The following is a 27,937-nucleotide window of genomic DNA, read 5'->3' as shown; positions in this document are numbered from 1 at the left end:
AACAAGCCCTCAACATGCAACAAAGCGTCACTCCAAAGCCACTAATAGCAGAGAACAAACATAGAGATTATGGTAGGGTATGAAACCACCTCAAAGTTATTCTTTCGGATCAATCTATAAAAGAGTTCGTACTAGAATAACACCTTAAGAAACAAATCAACCAAAATCCTAATGTCACCTAGATACTCCATTGTCACCTCAAGTATCCGTGGGCATGATTATACGATATGCATCACACAATCTCACATTCATCCAACCAGCACAAAGTACTTCAAAGAGTGCCCCAAAGTTTCTACCGGAGAGTCAAGAACGTGTGCCAACCCCTATGTATAGGTTCATGGGTGGAACCCGCAAGTTGGTCAAAACATACATCAAGAGGCACGTGATATCCCATTGTCACCATAGATAAACACGGCAAGACATACATCAAGTGTTCTCAAATAAAAGAATCAATCCGATAAGATAACTTCAAAGGGGAAACTCAATTCATCACAAGAGAGTAGAGGGGGAGGAACATCATAAGATCCAACTACAATAGCAAAGCTCGGGATACATCAAGATCGTGCCATAGAGGGAACACGAGAGATAACACGAGAGAGAGAGAGATCAAACACATAGCTACTGGTACATACCCTCATCCCCGAGGGTGAACTACTCCCTCCTTGTCATGGAGAGCATCGGGATGATGAAGATGGCCACTGGTGATGGGTTCCCCCTCCGTCAGGGTGCCAGAACGGGCTCCGGAGAGGTTTTTGGTGGCTATAGAGGCTTGCGGCGGCGGAACTCCTGATCTATCTTGATATTCGATGGTTTTAGGGTACGTAGGCACATATAGGCGAAAGAAGTCGGTCGGGAGGTGCTTGAGGGGCCCACGAGACAGGGGGCCGCGCCTGTAGGGGGGGCGCCCCCCTATCTCCTAGGCTCCTCGAGGGTCTTCTGACTTGATCTCCAAGCCTCCAGGATGATATTCTTCCAAAAATCACGATGCCGAAGGTTTCATTCCGTTTGGACTCCGTTTGATATTCCTTTTCTTCGAAATACTAAAACAGGCAAAAAAACAGCAATATGGGCTGGGCCTCCGGTTAGTAGGTTAGTCCAAAAAATGATATAAATGTGTAAAATAAAGCCCATAAACATCCAAAAGGGGTAATATAATAGTATGCAACAATCAAAAATTATAGATACATTGGAGACGTATCACGCATCGACCAAGGCCGCAGGCTGTTGGGGCCTGCGGCGTTCGGCACTTGCCCTTTGGCTTCGCCGCTAAGCCAAGTCCGAGCACGCCTTGGGCCCGGGGGCTATTGTCGGTGTTCTGGGAACGGGATCCCCAGACTTGCCTGCCTGCGGCCTGCTGTGCGGCTCAATCGATGGCCTAGTACGACCCGTCTTCATCAACCAAAGCTCAAGACCCTCGCGAGGGGCCAAGCCTCGCGGGCCGGACGACGCAAGGCCTCCTCAGGGGTGGCCTCACCAGGCAGGCTTGTGAGGAGGCGGAGAGATCAAGGCAAGGGCTAGCTTGTGAGGTGCCCATGTCACAAGCCATGACGATCAAGACCAGGCAGGCGCCAGGCGGGCGCCAGCCCGCGTAGTGTCCTCGTTTCCTCTTTGGTGCAAAGGGGGCAAGCGCAGGCGTGGAGTACCGAGGCATTAGGCAAAGGTTTCCTTATTGGTGCAACGAGACCAAGACCAATAGGATGGCAGGATGGAGGTCACCGTGGAGCCCAAGACGGCGTCATCACCAGCACCTTTGGCAGTCGAAGACCACCTTTATTCAGGATAGCTTGTACTAGCTATCCCCTTTCAAAACGGCCGTTGTTGGCTCCCTTCCCACTCAATATTTGGGAAGAGGACCAGGGCCTTTATAAATAGGGCTAGCCACCACAGTAGAAGGCATCTGGTCTGGACAGATCGATTCCTGCTCAAGCACACCACACCACCACAAGAATACCTCTCCTCACGAGGCTGTTCTTCCTCTGTACTATTCATCATCATCCCAAGAGGCAATCCACCACACCACACACTGGATTAGGGTATTACACCACAACGGTGGCCCGAACCAGTATAAACCTTGTGTCTCTTGTGTTGTTCATCGTGCTAGCTTAGAGATCACGGCGAGGCTGAGGGTGTGTTTCAGTAGGGAGAGATCTTCGTGCACACCCCAGAGTTCGAACCTTAAGGGTTTTGCCGGAACCCGATATCTGACAATTTGCTTTATGTTTTACATCGGTAGAGCCCGGCCCCGTGCAAACCTCAATCGCCGTTGGCCCCTACCGGATCACCCGGACGGGACCAAGGAGTGAGGGGCTACGTGACAAGTTAGGCTCCTGAGTCGCGATGCTCAGGAGTCCCACTTGATGCGCAAATAACAAATAGGGAGGGAACGTAGGAGTAGATCTGGCATTCTACGTCGGCAGCGCCCGGCCCCGCGCATACCTCAATCGCCATTAGCCCTGAACGGATCACCAGGACGGGACCAAGGAGTGAGGGGCTACATGACCAGTTAGGCTCCTGAGTCGCGATGCTCAGGAATCCCCCTTGACGTTTGAATGACCTTCATACCTTGGCTCCGCTCAGGGAGGGGCGCGCGACGACTAGGTCCGAAGGACCTAGCTGGGTGACGTACGCTCGGGCGTGACCCGGGCGCAGCCCCCATGCCCAGCCCCCTCGCGCGATGCTCCCGAGGAGAGGTGTTGCGATGAAACCAGACACTGAGCTCTAGGCTCCCTGAGGTTGATTCGGCTTGGGGCCGCCCTCAGTTGTTTATCACTAGCGCGGAGCATAGCGCTTCCATATGTGTACGGGCATAGCCACTCCTTGGCAGTGTCGTCAGCCAGCGCGGAGCGTGGTGCTTCCACTGGTACATGGGAGGGACGCTCCCTCTAGAGTGAGCCCCCCGGGGCGTGTACAGCCCCACCCTGACACGTGGCTTGCACGACAGGGCTAGACGAGGTGTATCGGGGCACTCGTGGGCCAGCGCGGGACTCACGAGGCCCTAGCACAAGGCGGGTTGCACCTGGTCTTGAATCCTGGACAGATGTGTGTTCCTGCGAGACGGTTAGGTACAAATGCTCTGCGTCCTCAGGTCCCGGCCCTCGAGGGAGCTCAGCCGCCGCTGGTATGCCAGGTTGCGATACCGTGGTCAAGGCCAGGGGGTGAGGGCTGGAGAGCCAGCAAGAGCTCCTGAGTCGCGATGCTCAGGAGCCCCCCTTTTAACGTGCAAGCAAATTGCAAGAGAGAGAGAGAGGAGGCCCGTGGTAGGCGGCAGGTGATAATCACACGCAGATTAGGCACGAAAGGCAAATCAGCTTAGGTAAATGCTGGAAGGATACATGCCACTGGATCAGACCCAAGCGGCTTGGGGATGATGCAGCCCGAGGGGCGCCCCCAGCAACGTAAGCTAAAAACACAAAATACATACATGCTGCAGGGACGGACCCACGCGGCCTGGGAATGATGCAGCCCTGAGGGCGCTCCCAGCTGAAATGAACTTAGGAGATGTCACCTGGTACCGTTGTAGAGGGGGTGTTGGAGTAGCTGAAGATGCGCGGTGAAGAGGTAGTCCCTCACGAGCCATCGGGGGCCTGAGCCTCAGGAGGCTCTAGGACCACATGATGCCTGGCCTCCTGAGCCGCCAGAATGCTCCGCAGGTGACGCTGGTAGGTGGCAGCTGCGTATGGCAGTCCGAAAGGCATGCGAACGTAGCTGTGCGGCGGACCCTCGCAGCGTCCCATGCGCGAAGGCCAGAGGCACACCTGAGATGTGGCTCGGTTGACCCCTGTGACGTCGATGCAGACGCGCAGCCCACCATCCTCGCCTGAATGGGGGGCCACATGATACGTCTCCAACGTATCAATAATTTATGAAGAATTCATGCTATATTATTATCTATTTTGGATGTTTACGGGCTTTATTATACACTTCTATATTACTTTTGGGACTAACCTACTAACCGGAGGCCCAACCCATATTGTTGTTTTCTTGCCTATTTCAGTGTTTCGAAGAAAAGGAATATCAAACGGAGTCCAAACGGAATGAAACCTTCGGGAGAGTTATTTTTGGAATGGAAGAAATCCAGGGGACTTGGAGTGCACGTAAGGAGAGCAACGAGGAAGCCACGAGGCTGGGAGGCGCACCCTACCCCCTGGGCGCATCCCCCACCCTCGTGGGCCCCTCGTGGCTCGCTCGACTGACTTCTTTCGCTTATATATGTCCATATGCCCTAAAACCAGCGGGGAACACAATAGATTAGGAGTTCCGCCGCCGCAAGCCTCTGTAGCCACCAAAAACCAATCGGGACCCTGTTCCGGCACCCTGCCGGAGGGGGGATCCCTCATTGGTGGCAGTCTTCATCATCCCGGCGCTCTCCATGACGAGGAGGGAGTAGTTCACCCTCGGGGCTGAGGGTATGTACCAGTAGCTATGTGTTTGATCTCTCTCTCTCGTGTTGTTGATTTGGCATGATCTTGATGTATCGCGAGCTTTGCTATTATAGTTGGATCTTATGATGTTTCTCCCCCTCTACTATCTTGTAATGGATTGAGTTTCCCTTTGAAGTTATCTTATCAGATTGAGTCTTTAAGGATTTGAGAACACTTGATGTATGTCTTGCATATGCTTATCTGTGGTGACAATGGGATATTCACGTGATCTACTTGATGTATGTTCTGGTGATCAACTTGCGGGTTCAGTGACCTTGTGAACTTATGGATAGGGGTTGGCACACGTTTTCGTCTTGACTCTCCGGTAGAAACTTTGGGGCACTCTTTGAAGTACTTTGTGTTGGTTGAATAGATGAATCTGAGATTGTGTGATGCATATTGTATAATCATGCCCATGGATACTTGAGGTGACATTGGATTATCTAGGTGACATTAGGGTTTTGGTTGATTTGTGTCTTAAGGTGTTATTGAAGTACGAACTCTACGATAGATCGAACGGAAAGAATAGCATTGTGTTATTTTACTACAGACTCTTGAATAGATCGATCAGAAAGGATAACTTTGTGGTGGTTTCGTACCCTACAATTATCTCTTGGTTTGTTCTCCGCTATTAGTGACTTTGCAGTGACTCTTTGTTGCATGTTGAGGGATAGTTATATGATCCAGTTATGTTATTATTGTTGAGAGAACTTGCACTAGTGAAAGTATGAACCCTAGGCCTTGTTTCCTACCATTGCAATACCATTTGTGCTCACTTTTATCATTAGTTACCTTGCTGTTTTTATATTTTCAGATTACAAAAACCTATATCTACCATCCATATTGCACTTGTATCATCATCTCTTCGCCGAACTAGTGCACCTATTCAATTTACCATTGTATTGGGCGTGTTGGGGACACAAGAGACTCTTTGTTATTTGGTTGCAGGGTTGCTTGAGAGAGACCATCTTCATCCTACCCCTCCCATGAATTGCTAAACCTTAGGTCATCCACTTGAGGGAAATTTGCTACTGTCCTACAAACCTCTGCACTTGGAGGCCCAACAATGTCTACAAGAAGGAGGTTATGTAGTAGACATCAAGCTCTTTTCTGGCGCCGTTGCCAGGGAGGAAAGTGCTTGAAGGTATATCTTTAGATCTTGCAATCGAATCTTTTTGTTTCTTGTTTTATCACTAGTTTAGTCTATAAAATAAAATTACAAAAAATGGAATTAAGTTTGCCTCATACGCTTCATCTTTTTAATATCTTCCGTGAGAATGATGGGAAGGAAAAATGTGCTCAAGTGCTAGAAGAAGAAGTCTATAAAATGTTTGGCACTAAATCTTTGAATGATGAGCATGGTTGCAATGTTGTTAGTATGAACTCCTTTAATATCCATAGTACTAATGATGATTGCACTAGTTATGATGAAAATGTCTCTTATAAGCATGTCAATTTTTGTGGAGTGTATTGGGTTTGCAAGTACACAGCAAATAGGGAAGATAGATATTGCAAGAGGCATAAGCATTTAGAAACTAAATGGTTGCAAGAAAGGCTAGATGTGAGTGCTTAAAATTTAAAATTCCTTTGTCGTACTTGTGAACTTTGCAATGAACATGGTCATTTACATCTCCGATGCAAATTGTTTCATGATCGAATCGTGTCCAAAAATTGTGATGATTTGATTTCCCTTGCACATCATAATGAACTTAGTTTGCTTTTGGGTTATGAAGAAATAAAACGTTTAACTAAGAATCTTCTAGAATTTGCCCTTAAGAAATTTCTTGATATTGATCTAGAGGAAATTTATATGTATTGTGCGGTGAATTGCATAGAAAATCCTTATATTGCCAATTACATAAAGAAAAGAAGGCAAATAGAAGATGAAGAGAATACTAATGAAAGGGAAGAGACTTCCCAATATCCTCCTATTATTTCTTATGATGAATCAGGTAACAAGGAGGAGCTTTCTATTCAACCAATCTCATCAATAAGGAGCTCAAAAAAGAAGGTTGAACCCACACATGATGTGAAGAAGAAAAAGAAAATGCGGAGAAGCAAAGGTAGAAAGGTATCCCTCCCAAATCATGTTGCTCCTACTACTCATTGTGATGATGATAACTGCTACACTATTGGTGCTATCCATACTATTAATGATGAGAGTGATTATGCTTATGATATGGAAAGTCCCAAGCTTGGGGATACTACGTTTAATGAAGATGATTTTTTAGCCTCCCAAGTTTTGATATGCAAATTTGTTATGATGATAGCATGCCTCCTACTTATGATGATTATATTGATGAAAGTGGGTTTGGAAGAGTGTCAACTTTAGGAAGTAATGATCCCACTATTTTGGAGGATGTTTAATCTTATTGTCATGAATATGGAAGTGGATTTGGAGAGGTCATGACTTTATTTATTGATGATTCCACTATCTTGGAAGAGGTTTCAATTGATTATGATGAGAACAAAGTTGCTACTTATGATGATTATTGTGATGAAACTTATGATATAAAAGTAGTGATGATTATATTTATAAAACTTTTCATGATTATGATTACCCTTTTTCTTAACATTACTCTTTTAATGTGGAAACAATTTATAGTATCCAAGTCTCTTATGGTACTCCCACTATTCTGAATGAGAAGAATTTTGCTTATGTGGAGAGTAGTAAATTTTCTATGCAAGTAGATTATGAAAACAATGCTTTAGGTTCTTGTTATATTGTTGAATTCATTCATGATGCTACTGAAAATTATTATGGGGGAGGAACATATGCTTGTAGGAATTGCAATAATATCAAGTCTCCTCTCTATGTGCTTAAAATCTTGAAGCTATGCTTGTTTTGCCTTCCTATGCTAGTTGATTATTGTTCCCATAAGTTGTTTGCTCATAAAATCCCTATGCATAGGAAGTGGGTTAGACTTAAATGTTCTAGTCATATTCTTCATGATGCTCCTGTTATGTTTCAATTCTTATCTTTTATGTGAGCATCATTGAAATCATCATGCATAGCTAGAAAGGCATTAAAGAAAATCGCTTGTTGGGAGGCAACCCAATATTTAACTTTACTGTTTTTGTGTGTCCACATGATTATGCTACTGTAGTAACAATGTTTTATTGCTTTTGTTTAAATAAAGTGCCAAGTAAGACCTTTAGGATAGCTTACGGTGATAGTTGTGTTGATCCTGCTGAAAATCAGAAGCTTTTGCACCCAGTAAATTAGTTTTAGTAATTCACAGAAACGTGCTTTTGATATGATTATTTTTGCTATAGATTGGTACAAAAATTTCTTAGGACTTCCTAATTTGGTAGGAGTTTTTGAGTTCCATAAGTATACGTTTGATATAGATTACTACAGACTGTTCTGTTTTTGACAGATTCTGTTTTCTATGTGTTGTTTGCTAATTTTGACGAATCTATGAGTAGTATCAGAGGGTATGAATCATAGAAAAGTTGGAATACATAAGATATTACACCAATATGAATTTGGAATGAGTTCACAACAGTACCTAAGTGGTGGTTTTATTTTCTTATACTAACGGAGGTTACGAGTTTTCTGCTGAGTTTCGTGTTGTGAAGTTTTCAAGTTTTGGGTAAAGATTCGATGGACTATGGAATAAGGAGTGGCAAAAGCCTAATCTTGGGGATGCCCAAGGCACCCCAAGGTAATATTCAAGGACAACCAAGAGCCTAAGCTTGGTGATTCCCCGGAAGGCATCCCCTCTTTCATCTTCGTCCATCGGTAACTTTACTTGGAGCTATATTTTTATTCACCACATGATATGTGTTTTGCTTGGAGCGTCATTTTGTTTTATTTTGTTTTGCTTGACATTTGAATGAAATACCAAGATCTGAAATTCTTAAATGAGAGAGAGTCTTCACATAGCTACATAATTATTTAACTACTCATTGATCTTCACTTATATCTTTTTGGAGTAGTTTGTCATTTACTCGTGTGCTTCACTTATATCCTATGAGTAAATGGTTGAATGAGTTGAATGTCATAAATCTGAAATTATACATGTTTCATTTGCTTATCCCATGGGGAATAATGACTTCACTTATAAGTAGAGGTGTTAAATTTATTCATCATTTAAACAATTCATGAAAGAATATTGAAGGAAGAGAGGTTTCACATATAAATATACTATCTTAAACATCTTCTATGATTGTGAGCCCCATTAAATATTTTAAAACCTGAGCAAATTAGTTGAAATTGGACAAGGAAGACAACGCAATGAGTTATGCTTGGGTATATTTGTATAGAAGTTATATTGTTATAGATCCTCCAACATGTGGTGCTTACTATTTAGAATCCTTTGCTAGCCAAAATATCTGTACTAAGCGGGAATAGTGCTTGTGCATACAAATCCCTTGAACCAAGTTTCTTCCATGAGTGTCCACCATACCTACATATATGCGGTGTTTACCTGCCGTTCCAAGTAAATTTGCATGTGCCAAACTCTAAACCTTCAAATAATAATCTATTTTGTATGCCCGAATCGCCCATGTGGCGACTAGGGGCTGTCAGTATCTTCCATGCTAGGTGGGTTATTCTCACGATAGGTGGACTCCGCTCATCATTCAAGAGAAAAATGGCTGGTAACTGGGATGCCCAGCCCCATGATCAAAAGATCAAAATCAAATCAAAATAATTGCAAACAAAACTCCCCCAGGATTGATGTTAGTTGGAGGCACCCGTTGTTTCGGGCAAGCCATGGATTGATGATTATTGGTGGAGGGGGAGTAAAAACTTTACCATTCTATTTGTGAACCGCCTATAATGTATCCAATATGGAAGAAACTGGGAACCCTTGGTTGTTATGTTGACAATGAAAGCATATCTCTCAAAATTATTTAGCTCTATTTCAAAATCGAGCTCTGGCACCTCTGCAAATCCCTGCTTCCCTCTGCGAAGGGCCTATCTTTTACTTTTATGCAAGAGTCAGTAGTATTCGTTCTCATTCCAATCTACTCTTTAGTTGGCAAGCATCATGTGATGGGGAATGATCTAAGCATATATGGCCATTCAAATATATTTGATCATGAATTATTACTGTTGACAATTATCTATATGATAAGTAAGTTGGGAGGCAAAATATTAGGCCCCTATCTTTCTCTGTGTTCAATCGATGCTATTTGTTCTAAAAATATGCTTTGAGTGGTAGCAATCATGGAAGACTATATGATAGTTGAGTATGTGAGATTTGTTAAATCAAAGCTTTGACATAGACCCTTCCTGAAAATAAGATGAATTGCAATTGTTTGATGATTGAGAATAAAGTTTGCTAGTTTTCAAGAAAGTTTATGGTCTATGCATTAATATTTGAATAGCTTGTCACTTGATCATGAGAAGTTTTATGAGATGAGCTACTGTTATGACATATAATGATGCTATAAAAGGTGATTGAAATTACCATTGATCAAACTTGTGCACCTGCTAGCACACACTTCATAAATTATTTCTTTTATCATTTACCTACTCGAGGACAAGCATGAATTAAGCTTGGGGATGTTGATATGTATCCCACGTATCTATAATTTTTGAAGCATTCATGCTATATTATTATCTGTTTTGGATGTTTACGGGCTTTATTATACACTTTTATATTACTTTTGGGACTAACCTACTAACCGGAGGCCCAGCCCATATTGTTGTTTGGTTGCCTATTTCAGTGTTTCGAAGAAAAGGAATATCAAACGGAGTCCAAACGGAATGAAACCTTCAGGAGAGTTATTTTTGGAACGAAAGCAATCCAGGGGACTTGGAGTGCACGTAAGGGAAGCAACGAGGAAGCCACGAGGCAAGGAGGCGCACCCTACCCCCCTGCGCACGCCCCCACCCTTGTGGGCCCCTCGTGGCTCCCCCGACCCACTTCTTTCACCTATATATGTCCATATACCCTAAAAACATCGGGGAACACAATAGATCGGGAGTTCCACCATCGCAAGCCTCTGTAGCCACTAGAAACCAATCGGGACCCTGTTCCGGCACCCTGCCGAAGGGTGAATCCCTCACCGGTGGCCATCTTCATCATCCAGGCCCTCTCCATGACAAGGAGGGAGTAGTTCACCCTCGGGGCTGAGGGTATGTACCAGTAGCTATGTGTTTTATCTCTATCTCTCTCGTGTTCTTGATTTGGCACGATCTTGATGTATCGCGAGCTTTGCTATTATAGTTGGATCTTATGATGTTTCTCCCCCTCTACTATCTTGTAATGGATTGAGTTTTTAAGGATTTGAGAACACTTGATGTATGTCTTGCATATGCTTATGTGTGGTGTCAATGGGATATTCACGTGATCTACTTGATGTATGTTTTGGTGATCAACTTGTGGGTTCAGTGACCTTGTGAACTTATGCATAGGGGTTGGCACACGTTTTCGTCTTGACTCTCCAGTAGAAACTTTGGGGCACTCTTTGAAGTACTTTGTGTTGGTTGAATAGATGAATCTGAGATTGTGTGATGCATATTGTATAATCATGCCCACGGATACTTGAGGTGACATTGGAGTATCTAGGTGACGTTAGTGTTTTGGTTGATTTGTGTCTTAAGGTGTTATTCTAGTATGGACTCTATGATAGATAGAACGTAAAGAGTAGCGTCGTGTTATTTTACTACGGACTCTTGAATAGATCGATCAGAAAGGATAACTTTGAGGTGGTTTCATACCCTACAATAATCTCTTTTTTTGTTCTCCGCTATTAGTGACTTTGGAGTGACTCTTTATTGCATGTTGAGGGATAGTTATATGATCTAGTTATGTTATTATTTTTGAGATAACTTGCACTAGTGAAAGTATGAACCCTAGGCCTTGTTTCCTACCATTGCAATACCGTTTGTGCTCAAATTTATCATTAGTTACCTTGCTGTTTTTATATTTTTAGATTACAAAAACCTATATCTACCATCCATATTGCACTTGTATCACCATCTCTTCGCCGAACTAGTGCACCTATACAATTTACCATTGTATTGGGTGTGTTGGGGACACAAGAGACTCTTTGTTATTTGGTTGCAGGGTTGCTTGAGAGAGACCATCTTCATCCTACGCCTCCCATGGATTGATAGACCTTAGGTCATCCACTTGAGGGAAATTTGCTACTGTCCTACAAACCTCTGCACTTGGAGGCCCAACAATGTCTACAAGAAGAAGGTTGTGTAGTAGACATCACCACGCCAGGCAAGCGGCGGTCGCTGCGCATGGCTCTCGCTTCCTGAAGCTCCTGAGTGGTCTTCGCAATGTACTCCTGAACGTTGGGCTTTCCACGCCCTGTGCCTTCGTGAGGGAAATGTGCCATAAGGCACCCCTCCAAGTGGTGCCCGAGCACCTCCCTTGTGATGTTGGCGAGGTCTGCGGCCCTCCAGAAGGGAGCCCCCGAGCCCTTCCCGAGGAGGGCGCCGGGCGCGCCTTCCTATACGATGGAATGAGGCGCCCCAAGCATGGGCGCTGAACCTGACGGGGCACCACCCAGGATGCCAACCTCCTAAGGCCTTGTGCGGAGAGGTTGCTTCTTCTTCTTGGGGACTGCCTCAGGATTGTTCTCTCCCCTGCTGTCCGGGTCCTCAATTGATGCAGCTTAGAAGGCATGCTCGAGGGAGCACACCGCATCTCTCTCTTCGCAGGGGACCGTGATGATTCTGCCGCTTCCTGGCATCTTGAGGACATTTTAGCCGTGGTGGGTCAGCGCCATGAACTTGGCCAGGGTTGGATACCCGAGGATGGCATTGTATGGAAGGTGGATGTGGGCGATGTCGAAGTCGATGAGCTCGGTGCGGTAGTTATCGCGATGTTCGAAGGTGACAGGGAGGCGGACCTGCCCTATCGGAGTGGTGGAACCGTCGGTGACTCCTGAGAAAGGCTTGGTAGGCTGGAGCTGATCGTATGGCACTTGAAGGTTGTCGAACATCTCAACGGACAGGACGTTAAGCCCTGCACCGCCATCGATGAGGGTCCTGGTGACTTGCACATTGCTGATGACTGGTGAACAGAGCATTGGGAGGACACCAGCAGTAGCCACACACTTGAGTTGATCTGCCGAGCTGAAGGTGATGGCGCACTTGGACCACCTAAGCGGGCGCGTGGCCTCGAGCTTGGGGAGGACTGCGTTCACCTCGCAAGTGAACTGCTTGAAGATGCGCTGAGAGGCTGGGGCCTGAGCTCTGCCCAAGATGCAAGCGATAGCACGTGGCTCCTGGAAGCCCCTAGCCCCCTCGTCCTAGTGATGGTCGTCATTCCTTCTTGGCGATGGCGGCAGAGGAGGAAGGCCTGCATTACCCTACGGGCGGTCCTCGCGAGGCTGATCCCTCCAAGCGCCCTCGCGAGGCTGGTCCTGCCAGTGATCCTCATGAAGTCGGTCATGCCACTCCTGGCGAGGGCCACGGTCGTCCCATCGTCCTCCGCCACGTCCTCCTCCTCGGACGTAGCCGCGGTCGTTGCGCTCAGGGCGTCGACCGAAGCGTCCTTCTCGAACGGCCCTGAGCTCCTGGCACTCGTTGATGTTGTGGGTCTGGAGGTTGTGGTAGGCGCAGAACGGTCGGCTACCCTTGGACGACTTCGGCTGGTCCCTGTCGCGCTTTGTGTCTGGCTCTGCCGCGAGCACGGCTACTCCCTTGCGCTTCACGTCCTTGGCCTTGGTCTTCTTTTCTTCCGAATCAGCAGCTGGAAGCTCGAGGAGGGAGAGGTGTCCCTCCTCAGCTCTTGCGCACTTGGTCGCCAGGTTGAACAGTTCCAGGGATGTGCACAACTCCTCGTGGATGGCGAGCTCCTCCTTCATCTTGACATCGCAGATGCCATCAGAGAACGCTACGATGATGGCTTCGTCCGTCACCTTGGGGATCTTGAGGCGGACGCTGTTGAAGCGCTGGACGTATTTCTGTAGGGTCTCCCCGGGCTGTTGCTTGATGCAGCGCAGGTCATCCGCGGCCAGGGGGCGGTCGCGAGTGCCCTGGAAGTTGGCGATGAAGCGGCTGGGCATCTCGTCCCAGGAGGAGATCGAGCCGGGAGGCAGGTTGAGCAGCCATGAGTGGGCACCATCCTTGAGCGCCATTGGAAACCAGTTTGCCATGACCTTCTCGTCTCCGTTGGCCGCCTCGATGCTCAGCTCATAGAGCTGCAAGAACTCTGCCGGGTCGGGAGTGCCGTCATAGCGAGGAGGCAGGTCCAGCTTGAACTTGCCTGGCCAGGCGATGCTACGTAGCTCGGGAGTGAAGGTGCAGCAGCCTGCTGTGGCCACCGGGGCCCTTTGCTAATGCGGAGCTTGCTCTTGATGCTACCCGCGCGCCGCTGCCAGAGGCAGCACACGGCTTGTCGTGTCGGTGCGGGGACACGATCTTGTCGCGCTGGTGCAGGGAGAATGGGGGCGCCTTCTTGAGGCCTAGGGATTTCTTGGCAGCTTCTTTCTTGTCGCACGGGCGCTGGATGCGGTGGGTCACATCCAGGGGCCGCGCGCCTTGGAGCCAGGGCACCGTCTTGGGGCGGAGGTGGTGGAGGCGCTCCATGAGCCGCGTCGCCCGTCCCTGGCGGAGGGCGAACCTGCGAGAGGGACGACGCAGGAGAGCCTGTTGCGGTGCTGACGAGCTCGATGATGCGAGCGACCCATTCTTCGTAGAGGTCGTCGACGGGGCGGTAATGCAGGAGCTCACGTGCCAGAAGCAGCATGGCATGCGCGTCTGTGGGGGCGCGATGCGCGTGGGATGACGAGCCAGCTGGGGTCAACGACGGAGTGGCGGTGCGACCTTCCCGCCGCACCGAGGGGTGCAGCGAGGATGCTTGCTGCTCGTTCCTTGCTGGGCCGGTGGCGGCGTTGGCGGCAGGCGATGGAGAACAACAAGGAGGCCCGCCGATCGGAGCCGTCTGGGCGACGCGAGTGGCGAGAGCAGCCCGACACTAGGCGCGGGCTCAGCGGGCGTCAGACATGGATGCGACGAAGCGATGGGACGCGGATCAGCGGAAAGAAGATTTCGGCGCACCCCTACCTGGCGCGCCAAATGTCGGATATCGGGTTCTGGCAAAACCCTTAAGGTTCGAACACTGGGCTGCGCATGAATATTTCCCCCTACCGAGCCACACCCTCAGCCTCGCCGCAGTCTCTAAGCTAGCATGATGAACTCACAACACAAGAGACACAAGATTTATATAGGTTCGGGCCACCAATGTGGTGTCATACCCTACTCCTGTGTGGTGGTGGTGGATTGGCTCTTGGGCTGATGATGAACAACACAAGGGAAGAACAGCCTCGTGAGGAGAGGTCTTCTTGAGCTGGTGTGGTGTTCTGCCCGGGAAGGATTCGATCTGTCATCAGTTGCTCCCCCGGTCCCCTTCTACTGTGGTGGCTAGCCCTATTTATAGAAGCCCTGGTCCTCTTCCCAAATATTGAGCTGGAAGGGATCCAACAACAACCATTTTGAAAGGGGATAGCTAGTACAAGCTATCCAGACTAAAGGTGGTCTTCTCCTATCAAATGCGCTGGTGGTGACGCCGTCTTGGGATCCACGATGACCTCCGTCCCACCGTGCTGCTGGTCTTGGTCTTGTTGCACCGACATGGAAACCTTTGCCTGATGCCTCGGTACTCCGTGCCTACGTTTTCCACCTTAGCACCAAAGGGGAAACGAGGACACTGCACGGGCTGGCGCCCGCCTGGCCTTGGTCGTCATGGCTTGCGTCACGGGAACCTCGTGAGGTACCCTTTTCCTTGATCTTTCCGCCCCCTCACGAGCCTGCCTGGTGAGGCCGCTCCTGAGGAGGCCTTGTGTCATCTGCCCCGCGAGGCTTGGCCCCTCGCGAGGGTATTGAGTGTTTGGTTGATGAAGACGGGCCATACTGGGCCACTGGTGGAGCAACGCCGCGGGCCGCAGGCAGGAAAGTCTGGGGACCCCCGTTCCCAGAACGTCGGCACTGGGCTCGAGAGAGTCGCTGGATTCCCAGGAGTCATTGCTGCTGCTGGAGGGGATGACGGTGAAGTCGGAGGCGAGCGTGACGCTCGCAACCATGCCCCGCGGGCTGCTTCCTTCGGGGCAGCACTCCAGCCGCCGGCCCTCCCCGTCGAAGACCTTGAAGAGCAACGTGGTGGCGCCGTTGTATTCGAAGTGGATGGCGGGAGCCCCTTCTGCACAACACATGCGGGCAACTTCGCCCCATCCACGGGTCATGAAGATACCACCCGGAGGCACTACCTTGACCTCTACTCCTGTGGCCAGGCTGTAGCACCCGGCGTGTTGTACCCACAACTCAAGTGGCCCCCTCAGAGGCATCTCGTCAGTGAAGAACCTTGGGAACCGGATTGCTAGCCGCTCGACTTTGGCCTGCCCGCTGCTGCCCTGAATCGTGCGGCGGTGGGCATTGTCATCCTGCGCGCGGGCGTACAAGGGAAGCAGGAAGCCAGGTGGAGGCTGCTCGTACCAAGGCCGGGTCACCCCCTGACTTACACCGGCATCATGAGGACGGCTAAACCTCGTCATCAAAGGAAGCGGTTCAGGCTCCTCCCGAGGGGCTTTTCCCTTCTCCGTCGTGGAAAATCTTCTGATTGGCGCCATGGATGATACGACAAGACGGAGGAAAAGGAGAAGCGTGTAGCAAGAAGACAGACATGAGCGAGGGGGGCTCCGCCTCTCCCCTCATTTATATCTAGAGGGAGGCCAACCGCCGGCCTCCATGATCCCACGTAATGATGGTTTTCTCTGCATGCAGCAAGCAACTCCTCAAGTCAGATAGTTGCCGAGGCAGCGTGGAGAAGCAGAGACATCCACGTCCCATCAATCGCCATGCGTCGCCCAAGGCCGCAGGAGGTTAGGGCTCGCGGTGCATCGCACTTGCCCTTTGGCTTCGCTTAGAAGCCAAGTCCGAGCGTGCCTTGGGCCCGGGGGCTACTATCGGTGTTATGAGAACAGAGGTACCCAGAATTGCCTGCCTGTGGCCCGCGGTGTGGCTCCATCGATGGCCTGGTACATCCCATCTTCGACATCGATAACTCAAAACCCTCGCAAGGGGCGAAGCCTCGCGAGGTGAACGACATCAAGACCTCTAAAGGGATCAGCCTCCTTAGGCTTACTCCCGAGGAGTGGAGATTTTTATGCAAGGCTCACCTCGTGAGGTTCGGGTGATGTGAGCCATAACAATCGAGGACAGTCGGGCGCCAGTGGGTGCAGTGTGCCAGTTTCCTCTTTGGTGCAAAGGAGGCAAGCAGCAGGCGTGGAGTCCTGAGGAAGCAGCCAAAGGTTTCCAATCCCATGCAACAAGACCAAGATCGCCAGGACGGAGGTCATCGCCGAGCCCACCACGGCGTCACGACCAAAGGCTTTTGCAGGCGAAGACCACTTTAGTCATGATAACATGTACTAGTTGTCTACCTTCGAACTTGGCCATTGTGGGATCCCTTCCCGCCTTCATTTGGGAAGAGGATCAAGGCCATTATAAATAGGACCTAGCCACCACCATGGGCGGGGGACGACGGATCAAGTTGACCGCTTCCCTTCCACCCTCACCAGCCCTCTTGAGCTCAAGAACACACCTCCTGAGGTTGTTCTCGACTTTACTTGTTCATCCTCAGCCCCTCGAGGCAAATCCACCACAAAGTAGGATTAGGGTTTTACACCGCAAGGTGGCCCGAACCTGGGGAAACCACTGGTTCGACGCGCTAGGTTGTGAGATTGGCGAGTAGGCAGACTGGGGAGGGTGAGATCTCCGCACACACCCAGAGTTCAAACCTCTCTAGGATTTGCGGAACCCAAAATCCGACAGAAGCATATGCCCAAACCTGCCCCAAATGGGACAAAAAATTTACCACAACTGTCGGCGTTCTGGGAACGGGGGTCCCTAGACTTGCCTGCCTACGGCCTGCGGCGTGGCTCAAGGGGCAGCCCAGCATGGCCCATCTTCATCAGCATGAGTTCAAGACCCTCGCGAGGGGCCAAGCCTCGCGGGCGGACGACAGGAGGCTTCCTCAGGCGCGGCCTCGTCAGGCTGGCTCGCGTGGAGGCGGAGAGATCAAGGCAGGGTACCTCGCGAGGTGCCCATGATGCAAGCCATGACGACCAAGGGCGCCAGGCGGGCGCCGGCCCGCGCAGTGTCCTTCTTTCCTCTTTGGTGCAAAGGGAGCAAGCGCAGGCGAGAGCATCAAGCAAAGGCATCCATTTCAGTGCAACAAGACCAAGACCAGCAGAACGGCAGGATGGAGGTCATCGTGGAGCCCAAGCCGGCGTCACCACCAGAGCCTTTAGCAGGCGAGGACCAACTTTAGTCAGGATAAGTGTACTAGATGTTCCCCTTCAAAATGGCCAATTGTTGGCGCCCTTCCCGCTCAATATTTGGGAAGAGGCCCGGGGGCTTTGCCTATAAATAGGACTAGCCACCGCAAGATAGAGAACGAAGGGAATCCTCACCAGGAAACCAGTAGAGAGAGCGACTGAACTCCCCCTAGCAGTTCATCGCACCAGACAAGAACAGACCCTCATGAGGCTGTTCTTCCCTATATTTGTTCATCATTAGCCCAAGAGGCAATCCACCACAGAACACACTGGAGTAGGGTATTGCACCACAATGGTGGCCTGAACCAGTATAAACCCTGTGTCTCTTGTGTTGTTCCTTTGGTTGCTCAGATCCTAGCGAGGCAGCAAGGCGCAGGTAGTAGAAGGCTAGATCTCCGCGCGCACCCCAGAGTTCGAACCTAGAGGGTATGCCGGAACCCGAAATCCGACATTTGGCGCGCCAGGTAGGGGTGCGCCGGAGCTCCTCCTTCCGCCGACCCGCTCTCCGTCGACACCACGACCCGCCCTGCGGCAAGCGGCGCGCCGTCCGCTTCAGTCGTTGGCGCTAGCGCGGGGGCCAGGGGGCTCCAGGCCTTGGCCCCAGCCTTGCGACAAGTGTGGTGGCCGGCCGAGTTACCGGCAGCTTCCGTGGCCCCTTGGGAAGAGCTGCACAACCTCTTCCTCACCATGCACAATGCGCCGGCACCCCCGGTTGTGGCGGCCCTCCTGGGAGGCTCGCAGGCACCACCTTCAAGCCGCCACGTCAAGCCGTTTGTCCGCCAGGTCGGCGCCGCCTCCACGCGGGAGAGGGCTCCCTCAGGTCGGTCCGCACCCAAGGCCGATCTGGCCTTTAGCTCGAAGGACCACCCCTCCAACTCGGTCTGCTCGGGCGCGCTCCCGATGCTGTGTACCCCCACCATCTGCTAGGTGGCTGTCAGGAGGACTCTCATCGACGGCGGCTCGGGCTTCAGCGTGCTCTTGATTGAAGCCTTCAGCCTCCTCCACATACCGCCGGAACGACTTTGGCCCAGCCGGCCCTTCGTGGGCGTCGGAGGCGGGTCCTCCAGCTCCCTGGGGCATATCCGTCTCCCGGTAACCTTCGGCACCTACGACAACTTCCGCATGGAGCTAATCGACTTCAACATCGCCCCCATCGGCCTTCTGTACAATGCCATCCTCGGCTATCCGATGCTGGCCCGGTTCATGGCTGCGACTCACCCGGCGTACAACCTCATGAAAATGCCCAGGAGCAACGGCGTCCTCACCGTGTGAGGAGACACCGGAGATGCGTTGCAAGTGCTCAAGCTGGCCTTCAAGGAGGAGGAGGCGGCGCAACCTGCCGACTCGGACGCCCCTAAGCCCAAGGGGGCTGCGCCAGTCAAGAAGAAGCAGTTATTCACCCAAGACAAGGCAGAAACCAAGCAGATGCTGGTTGACGAAGACGAATCCACCAACGCCACCTTCACCATAGGTGCCAACCTCGACCCCGAGCAGGAGGAGGCCCTGGTCAAGTTCCTGCGCTCGAACAAAAAGGTATTCGCATGGGAGCCCGATCAGCTGGCGGGGGTCCCTAGAAGCGTAATCGAGCACCACCTCAATGTGTGCCCCAATGTCCGACTCGTGAAGCAGAAAACAAGGCGACAGTCCACGGAAAAGCAGGCTTTCATCGTCCAAGAGACCTGCAAGTTGGAAGCTGCAGGGGTCATTCGCGAGGTCCGGTACCCAGATTAGTTGGCCAACCCAGTCGTGGTGCCGAAGACGGGGGGAAAGGAACGCATGTGTGTCGACTTCACGAACCTCAACAAGGCTTGCCCGCAGGATCCGTTTCCGCTCCCTCGCATTGATCAGATCATCGACTCCACCGCCGAGTTCGACCTGTTGTGTTTCTTGGATGCCTTCTCTGGGTATCACCAGATCAAGATGGCAGTAGAAGATGTGAAAAAAACAGCCTTTCTAACCCTGTGTGGAGTGTACTGCTACACATGCATGCCGTTCGGGTTGCGCAACGCAGGGGCGACCTTTCAGCGGCTGATGCACATCGCCTTGGGCTAGCAGCTCGGGAGGAACGTTGAGGCTTACGTGGATGATGTTGTGGTGAAGTCTCGCGAGGCCAAGACCCTGATACAAGACCTGGAGGAAACCTTCGTGAGCCTCAACGCCGTGAGCCTGCGGCTCAATCCAGAGAAGTGTGTGTTTGGGGTCCCCTCAGGCAAGCTCTTGGGCTTCCTCGTGTCCCACCAAGGCATCGAGGCTAACACAAAAAAGGTCGAGGCGGTCGAGGACATGAGCCCGCCAAAGATCCTCAGAGAGATGCAGAAGCTCACTGGGCGCGTGACAGCACTGGGACGCTTCATTTCCAAGTTGGGGGAGCAGGCGCTGCCTTTCTTCCAGCTGATGAAGAAAAAGGGACCCTTTGAATGGACTGAAGAGGCCGACAAGGCGTTCCAAGACCTCAAGAAGTACCTAACCAACCCTCCGGTAATGGTGGCCCCGCGCTTCAGGAACCCCTGGTGCTCTACCTTGCAGCCACTCCCTACTCTGCCAGCGCAGCCCTGGTGGCGGTTAGGGAGGAACGCCGAGGCAAGGCCACGGCATCTGCCCGAGTCAAGACAAAGTGTGAACAAGGAATACCCACAGAGACCACTGCCGCAGCAGAGAAGGATCAGCCGCCGCTGGGGAACACACTCGAGACAGCGGAAGCCCCTCCCCTTGGCGACCGGTCGCTGGGGGCTCCCCTGTCTCAGGAGGCGCCACGGTCTCCGGAGGGCGCCATCGACACCTGCGTTCCCAACCTCGTTGAGCATCCGATGTACTTCGTCAACACAGTGTTGCGGGACGCAAGGGCGCGGTAACCCATGCCTCAGAAACTTCTCCTCGCGCTATTGGTGGCCTCGCGCAAGCTGCGACATTATTTTCAGGGCCACCCCATCAAGGTTGTCTCAGCGTACCCTTTGGAAAGGGTGCTCAGGAGCCCTAACTCAGCTGGAAGAGTCGCAGAGTGGAACATTGAACTGCAAGCATTTCAGCTCGAATTCAGCACAACCAGAGTCATCAAGGGGGCCGCCTTGGCAGATTTCATAGCAGAGTGGGCGGAGGCGCTGGGCCTCAAGGCTGATGAGGATCGATCCCTCTCTCCGGGAAGCGAGGCACCGGGCGGTTGGGTCATGTACTTCGACGGGGCGTTCTCCAGGCACGGCGCGGGGGCTGGTGCGGTGCTTATATCTCTTACCCAAGACAAGCTTTACTACGCCGTGCAGCTCTGCTTCCAGCACGGAGAAAAGGTCTCCAACAACATAGCAGAATATGAAGGCTTGATAGCGGGCCTGAAGGCCGCAGCCGCCCTCGGAGTAAAGCGTCTTACCATCAAAGGTGACTCACAACTCCTCGTCAACTTCTCCAACAAAGTATACGAGCCGAGGGATGAGCACATGGAAGCCTACCTTGCGGAGGTCTGCAGGATAGAGAAGCAGTTCTGGGGGCTGGAGTTACAGCATGTGCCCCGTGCCACCAATCAGGAGGCTGATGACATCGCCAAACGAGCATCCAGGCGACTACCTCAGGAGCCTGGCGTCTTCGAAGAGCGGCTCTTCAAGCCCTCGGCCATGCTGTCACTGTCAAGCGCGGTGCAGCCTCGGGAGGAGCTCCCCCAGCCGCCAGCCTCGGGAGCCCCAGTCTGTGGCCCGGCCTCAGGGGCGCGTCTGCTCTTGACAATGGAGCCTCAGGAGGGGTGCTGGATCACAGAGCTCCAGAGCTATCTGACACAAGGGACCTTGCCAGAGAAGGAGGAGGAAGCGGAGCGCGTGGCGCGACAGGCCACAGCATACTGCATCAGAGATGGAGAGCTCTACCGAAGGCGACCGAATGATATGTCCCTGCGCTGCATCTCCAGGGAGCAAGGGAAGGAACTGCTGGCAGATATACATGGTGGATACTATGGGCATCATTCATCGTCGCGGACTCTCGTTGGCAAGGCGTTCCGGAGTGGGTTCTATTGGCCCACTGTGCTCAATGATGCCGTCGGGCTGGTGAAGGCTTGCGAGGCCTGCCAGTTCCACGCCAAGCAGATCCATCAGCCAGTTGGAGGCCTGCAAACTATACCCCTCTCGTGGCCATTCGCAATCTGGGGGCTGGACATCCTGGTTCCATTTCTTCGGGTGCCAGGGGGCTATCGCTACTTCTACGTCACCGTGGACAAGTTCACCAAGTGGGCTGAAGTGGAAGCCGTCTATACCATCCCCGTAGGGTCTGCGGTCAAGTTCATCAAGGGCATCGTGAGCCAGTTCGGGGTGCCGAACTGCATCATCACCGACAACGGTTCGCAGTTCACCAGTAACCTCTTCAAAACATACTGTGCTAACCTTGGAACGCAGATATGCTACGCTTCGGTGGCGCGCCCCTGGAGCAACAGTCAGGCCGAGCGGGCCAACGCGGAGGTCCTGAGAGGCCTCAAGACAAGGACATTCAAGAAGAAGTTGGAGGCTTGCGGCCGAGGCTGGTACGACGAGCTTCAGGCCGTGCTGTGGTCCATCCGCACAACCGTGACCAAGCCAACTGGCGAGACCCCATTCTTCCTGGTCTACGGAGCTGAAGCGGTCCTCCCTCACGAGGTCAGACGTTGCTCTGCATGGGTCCTGGCGTTCGACGAGGCGCAGCAGGATGCCATGCGGAGGACGGACCTCGTGCTGGGGGAGGAGCGTCGATAGAAGGCCGTGCTCCGAGCGGCAAGATACCAGCAAGCGCTGCGGCGATACCATTGCCGCAACATCCGCCCCAGGACTCTTGAGGTAGGGGACCTCGTGCTCAGGCGGGTTCTCTCCAGGGAGGGACTGCATAAGCTTTCTCCCATGTGGGAGGGCCCGTTCAAGGTTGTTCATGTTTCCAGGCCTGGCTCCGCGCGCTTGGAGACTCAGGAGGGGGTACCCGTCAAGAACGCGTGGAACATTCAGCACCTCCGGAGGTTTTACCCCTAAAAGGCCCAGACCCTGTGAAGAACGCAAACGCCTGTGAAGATGTTGCGTTTTGGAAAAGGCCCAGAGCCTGTGAAGAAGGCAAACGCCTGTGAAGATGCTGCGTTTTGGAAAAGGCCCAGAGCCTATGAAGAAGGCAAACGCCTGTGAAGATGCTGCGTTTTGGAAAAGGCCCAGAGCCTATGAAGAAGGCAAATGCCTTTGAAGTTTATTCTCCCAAGAAAGGCCCGGAGCCTGTGAAGAAGGCTAATGCGTGTGAAGCTCGCCACCCGTGACATTCTCACGTAATAATGAGTGGGGCTGTACACGCCCCGGAGTCTCATGAGTGCCGGCCACAGGCCCTAGGGCTCCCTCCCACACCTAGTGGCAGCACTTAGCTCCGCGCTGGTGAGAAGACGTCGAAGACTAGATTAGGTGCCGGACGCGGCTTTTCTCATTTGCTTTCTGCAGTTGGCTTGTTCGTCCCCGTTCGAGGTTTTGCTGAAGTTGTTGTCGCCTTTGGTTTGTGACTCTTTGCTTTTCTCGCTCTCCCGCCTCGATTTCTCTCGTGCAAGTCTCGCGAGGGAGCACCGCGGGCGCCCTCGCGAGTGTTTTCTGCCCTTGTCGTTCGAGGCTTCCCAACCCAGGTCCACTACAGGAGCACCCCTCCAGTCTGTGCCCCATGGGCACCGCGATGCGAACACAGAGCCTGGGTCGATCGCCTCCACGGCTGAGGCCGGAAACTACCTCTCCAGACCAACCCTCGCAGGACATGGAACGTTCGACGGAGCCTCAGCCTAGGGAAGCAAGGGCCACGACAATCCCTCCCCCCGAGATAAGTAATTTCTGCGCGCAGGCGCGCGACACAAAGGCACGATATCAGGATAGCGGAAGCAGTATGATAATTAAACAGCAATAGTCCAAGCACACCCTCACGGGGCCCTACACTACTGTCTTTTGCGTAGGGAAAGGGAAAAAGAACAAAACAGACGCGACTAGCCCGACACCAGCTCGCAGGAGAGATTCGAACTGCCTCCGGAGCTCACGAGGACTCCGTCTTGCACTTCACCGGGGCGCGGCGGCGGGCGGACCTGCTACGTCCCTCCAGGCGGGTGCGACGGCGCGGAGGCTGATCGCGGCCACCACTGGAGGAGCCGCTGCCCGAAGAAGAGCCGTCGAAGCTCTATAAACCTCGACCACCACTGGCCGCTCACGCGCTGTCTTCTTCGTCGTCGCCGGGGCTGGACCCACGGCCGTGGTCGTCGTTCTCAGGGCAACACCCAGCGTGGTGACCATCTTCCCCAAACACCCTCACGTAGAGGCTAGCATCGCCGTCGAACTTGAAGTGCAGGGTGCACCGCCGGATCAGACCACGCGCGCGGGCAAACGTTTGCCAGCCGCGGGTTAAGGCCAAGCTCCCGGCTGCAGAAACCTCCAGCGAAGCCCAGGAGGCTCGGCCGCAGCAACCGTCCGCCTGAAGCCAGAGGCCGCCCGGGGCGCCAGCCGGAAGCTCACCTAGGAGGAAGCGAGGAAGTTTGAGCCGGGTGCGGGCCGGTTCCGCCGCCAACACGACGAACTCCGGCAGTACCTCTGCCGAGTGGGAATGCGGCCTAGGGGGTCGTACGGCCGCAGCGCGTCCCCCAGCGGCGGTCGGCCTCCCTTCACCACGCGGAAGATCGCCTCCGCGACCACGGGGAGCCACCATGGGAGTCGCAGGGTGTTTGCGGGGATGGCCTCGACCACGCTTGGGTGGAGGAGAGTCAAGCTCTACCCGGCGGGCCTTCCCTTTCTCCGCGGCCGAGAACCTTTTTGGCAGAGCCATGAAGAAGGAAGAGAAGCGAGAGGGGATGGACCGGAAGGGCAGGCGCCTCCCCGTACTTATAGCCGGAGGAGGCCAATCGCCGGCCTCCATGATCATAGGTAATCATGACCCGCTTTGTATGCAGGGACATGTCAACTCGTGCAGTTGCCAAGGCATCGTGGGGGAGCAGAGCCGCCCACGTCCAATCAACCGCCACGTGGCGCCCGAGGCCGTAGGCTGTTAGGGCCCGTGACGCTTCGCACTTGCCCCTTCGCCTCTCTGCTCAGCCAAGTCCGGGCATGCCTTGGGCCCGGGGGCTACTGTCGGCGTTTTGGGAATGGGGATCCCCAGACTTGCCTGCCTGCAGCCTGCGGCGTGGCTCAAGGGGCGGCCCAGCATGGCCCATCTTCATCCGCACGAGTTCAAGACCCTCGCGAGGGGCCAAGCCTCGCGGGGCGGACGACAGGAGGCTTCCTTAGGCGCGGCCTTGTCAGGCTGGCTCGCGAGGAGGCGGAGAGATCAAGGAGGGGTACCTCGCGAGGTGCCCATGATGCAAGCCATGACGACCCAGGGCGCTAGGCGGGCACCGGCCCGCGCAATGTCCTTCTTTCCTCTTTGGTGCAAAGGGAGCAAGCGCAGGCGAGAGCATCAAGCAAAGGCATCCATTTCGGTGCAACAAGACCAAGACCAGCAGAACAGCAGGATGGAGGTCATCGTGGAGCCCAAGCCGGCGTCACCACCAGAGCCTTTAGCAGGCGAGGACCAACTTTAGTCAGGATAAGTGTACTAGATGTTCCACTTGAAAATGGCCAATTGTTGGCGCCCTTCCCGCTCAATATTTGGGAAGAGGCCCGGGGCCTTTGCCTATAAATAGGACTAGCCACCGCAAGATAGAGAACGAAGGGAATCCTCACCAGGAATCCAGTAGAGAGAGAGACTAAACTCCCCCTAGCAGTTCATCGTACCAGACAAGAACAGACCCTCGCGAGGCTGTTCTTCCCTATATTTGTTCATCATAAGCCCAAGAGGCAATCCACCACACAACACACTGGAGTAGGGTATTGCACCACAATGGTGGCCTGAACCAGTATAAACCTTGTGTCTCTTGTGTTGGTTGCTCAGATCCTAGCGAGGCAACGAGGCGCAGGTAGTAGAAGGCTAGATCTCCGCACGCACCCCAGAGTTCGAACCTAGAGGGTCTGCCGGAACCCGAAATCCGACAACATCATGTTGATGCCGCTCCATGATAGCATGCCAAACTTCATGAATTTCAAACGTGTTTTGGATTTACTATAATTTAAAAACCAGGTATCTTGATGTTTGCGGCCGAGTGATGGTGGCAGGGTGTTTGAAATTCATTCCCATTTCTTGCATGGGACCTAAGCATGCACCCAAGGACACATATTTGATTTTTCAATCAATTTATATGCAATGGAGCATGTGCATGTAGTTCAAATTTGAATTATGCACATAAAATGCCGTGAAAACCCAGTTAATGTACAAAAATGGCCACACAAACCCGAAAATTCCAAAATTTAACGCAACACTCATGTTGTTATATGTTGTTGGATATCGGGTTCTGGCAAAACCCTTGAGGTTCGAACACTGGGGTGCGCATGAAGATTCCCCCCTACCGAATCTTGCTCTCAGCCTCACCGCGATCCCTAAGCTTAGCTAGATGAACTCACAGCACGAGAGACACAAGATTTATACAGGTTCGGGCCACCGTTGCGGTGTAATACCCTACTCCTGTGTGGTGGTGGTGGATTGCCTCTTGGGATGATGATGTACAGTACAAAGGAAGAACAACCTCGCGAGGAGAGGTGTTGTTGAGCTGGTGTGTTGCTCGGGGAGGAATTGATCCGTCCTCTCTTCTATGGTGGCTTGTCCTATTTATAGAGGCCCTGGTCCTCTTCCCAAATGTTGAGCGGGAAGGGATCTAACAACTACCAATTCGAAAGGGGACAACTAGTATAAGCTATCCTTACTAAGGGTGGTCTTCGCCTATCAAAGGTGCTGGTGATGACGTTGTCTTGGGCTCCACGGTGACCTTCGTCCTGCCGTCCTACTGGTCTTTGTCTTGTTCCACCGATATGGAAACCTTTGCCTGATGCCTAAGTACTCCATGCCTGCGCTTGCCCCCTTACCACGAAAGAGAAAATGAGGACACTACACGCTGGCGCCCGCCTGGCCTTGGTCGTCATGGATTGCGTCATGGGAACATCGCGAGGTACCCTTTGCCGTGATCTCTCTGCCTCCTCGCGAGCCTGCCTGGTGAGGCTGCCCCTGAGGAGGCCTTGTGTCGTCCTTCCCACAAGGCTTGGTCCCTCGCGAGGGTCTTGAGTGTTGGTTGGTGAAGACAGGCCATACTGAGCCACTGGTGGAGCCACACTGCGGGCAGCAGGCAGGGGACCCCTGGATTAAAGTCTGGGGACCCCTGTCGGTGTCAAAACCGGCGGATCTCGGGTAGGGGGTCCCGATCTGTGCGTCAAGGCTGATGGTAACAGGAAGCAAGGGACACAGATGTTTACCCAAGTTCGGGTGTCACGGCCGGTTTTCCAATAAAAATATTTATTGATAAACCAGTCTTTTGAGTCCAGTATGAGAGAAATCCTCCTCACTGGTAGACAATTTCTTGATACAATAAGCCAGTAGCATAAAATATATTACAGGGTTGAACTGCGGTCGCTCAACCAAATTATTACAAGCACGCCAATAATCATACATAATGGCGGACAGGACACAGTGGTGTGCAGACATACTACTGACTCAAGGATAGGTTGGTGGTGGAAAAGCACAGCGGGAAGGGAAATACAAGACTCTAAGAATATCATTTCATCGAACGTCGAGGTGTGGCTCGATAAATTTATTTGGTAGCGGAAGCGGATATAAAACAGTGACCAAATCCAGGGTCACACGAGACTGACTGGGACTCCTCTAAGTGTCGGACTCGCTATCGAACTCTTCATCCATGAGATCGCCTTCGTCAGCATCTGGCCAAATCAACAAGCCAGTGAGTACTTTGAAAGTACTCGCAAGACAGTTCAGACGTAAGATATAACAAATGCGTGCATGGATGCAACATGATTAATTCCTTAATGCACAATAAATAAAATTGGCATAACGGGTAAGTAAAAAGAGAAACGGCGGTAGTCCGCCTGAAATTCCACAGAGCATAAATAAGGACCGATCGGGTGTCTGAAGCGACGCCTCGAAAGGTGAACAAATAAAAATAAGGAAATGATGCCACAGTCGGGCATCTTAGCGACACCACATAAAGGGCTTTAAATGAAATGCCACGGTCGGACGTCTGAGCGACATCGCAGAAAGGGCTTTAAAAGAAATGCCATAGTCGGACGTCTGAGCGACATCGCAGAAAGGGCTTTAAAAGAAATGCCACAGTCGGATGTCTGAGCGACATCACAGAAAGGGCTTTAAAAGAAATGCCACAGTCGGACGTCTGAGCCACATCGCAGAAAGGGCTTTAAAAGAAATGCCACAGTCGGACGTCTGAGCGA

This window comes from Triticum dicoccoides, chromosome 2B, assembly GCF_002162155.2.
Source record: "Triticum dicoccoides isolate Atlit2015 ecotype Zavitan chromosome 2B, WEW_v2.0, whole genome shotgun sequence".
NCBI lineage: Eukaryota > Viridiplantae > Streptophyta > Magnoliopsida > Poales > Poaceae > Triticum > Triticum dicoccoides.
This window is presented reverse-complemented; position numbering follows the sequence as displayed.